Raw genomic sequence first — 2,000 nt, forward strand, 5'->3', positions numbered from 1 at the left:
CTCAGCTGTATGTATGTCCCATGGTATGGATGTTACCACATACATACACACCAGCACACTCATGTATAGCCACACAGACACAAAGTGAAACATTATTCTTCAACTTCTTTAGTAAAGTTAGAACTTCAGATTCAACAGCATCTTTTTTTTTTTTTTTTCCTTTTGGGAAAGACAATTAAATTTTGGATGTAATTTAATTTTGTCTTCTGGATCTTCACAATGTAGAATAAATGTAGTAATGATTAAAGAGTCTGTCTAGAAAGTATAGAAAGAATCTTATTTTTAGTCATGAATTGACTGAGGTTTTTATCTACAGTTTTAGGTTTACAGGGGTATAGAAAAAGACTTGGAATAAGCAGATCAAGATTTTAACTTACTCTGACAGACAGGCAAATACTGCTTTGAACTTGGAATGACTTATTTTTGATTCAGATGCCTTGAAAAATTATATGCAGAGACCCAAGTAATAATAAAAAAGTAGTAGAAATTTGAGAAAGAATGTACAAAATCATAAATATTAGAAAATGGTAAGTGTAGGAAGTCTATTAACTTGATATAGAAAATGGAATAAGTCTTCCTGTAAACGGCCACAGGTGACCCGTGAAGATGGTTCGCTACTCTCTTGACCCAGACAACCCCACAAAATCAAGCAAATTGAGAGGATCAAACCTTCGGGTTCACTTTAAGAACACCCGTGAAACGGCCCAGGCCATCAAGGGTATGCATATCCGAAAAGCCACCAAGTATCTGAAAGATGTCACTTTGAAGAAGCAGTGTGTGCCATTCCGACGGTACAATGGTGGAGTCGGTAGGTGCGCCCAGGCCAAACAGTGGGGCTGGACACAGGGTCGGTGGCCAAAAAAGAGTGCAGAATTTTTGCTGCGCATGCTGAAAAATGCAGAGAGCAATGCTGAACTGAAGGGTTTAGATGTGGACTCTCTGGTCATTGAGCATATCCAGGTGAACAAAGCACCTAAGATGCGCCGACGAATTTACAGAGCTCATGGCCGGATTAACCCATACATGAGCCCCCCTGCCACATCGAGATGATCCTCACTGAAAAGGAACAGATTGTTCCAAAGCTGAAGGCGTAAGTCACAAACAATGCCACACCAATTCGGGGTTATGATTATTAGGGTGGTATTTATTTAAAGGGGAAAAAACTTACAGATCACTGTCCCAGGCAACAGCCCTCTTCGCAACCAGGAAAGGAGTCTAGTCGCAGGCGGAGCAGGAAGTGAAGAGAGAGAGAAGAGGGAAGTGGCCGCTTTTTTAAAGGGAGAGAAACCACGCCCCAGTGGGCTGGTACCTCAGCAGTGATAGGCTGGAGGAGTGGGAGGACCTCCCGCAACACAAAGCCAGAAGAAGAGGTTGCACAGAAGAAAAAGATATCCCAGAAGAAACTGAAGAAACAAAAACTTATGGCACGGGAATAAATTCAACATGAAATAAATGCAGATAAAAGTAAAAAAAAAAAGAAAAGAAAAGAAAAGAAAATGGAATAAATCGCAAATGATAATCTAGTTTAATTAGATCATTTTCCAATTAACAATGAGAAAATGGAACACTACGACACATAACTGGGGCTAAAGTAAGTGATGCGACCACTCAAAGAGGACCAAATAGCCATTATTAAATGATGATTAGATAACAAGATATTATCAATTTAAAATGCAAAAATCAATTGCTAATTAAATAATGTAATGAAGACTCATTTAAACAGTTTACTTTCTATGAGGATTTTAAGACAATAAATCTTTCATTATCTCTGAACTTCTATTATATTTACAGCACATATGAAATTAATTTTTAATGCAAATTGATGCACTCCTCATGTGTTATCATTGTGTAATTTATTTTAGTCCTTTACTGGTGAAATAAATGGACCAATGAGTTTCCTTACAACGAATGGTATAATTTGTATCTAAATGCCAAATTTTGATAACATTTCAAAGTCATCCTAAAAAAAAAAAACTCTTCTAGGAAACTCCTAAAACTGA

The 2,000-nt window shown here is 37.5% G+C and overlaps 1 pseudogene; it reads left to right on the top strand.

The window, feature by feature from the left end:
- The first annotated feature begins 606 nt into the window (after positions 1 to 606).
- On the top strand, positions 607 to 1,477 carry LOC121462331 (annotated as a pseudogene).
- Positions 1,478 to 2,000: the final 523 nt, after the last annotated feature.

The sequence above is a fragment of the Microtus oregoni genome, unplaced genomic scaffold (assembly GCF_018167655.1).
Source record: "Microtus oregoni isolate MIOR12 unplaced genomic scaffold, Mior012 000024F_ref0000369, whole genome shotgun sequence".
NCBI lineage: Eukaryota > Metazoa > Chordata > Mammalia > Rodentia > Cricetidae > Microtus > Microtus oregoni.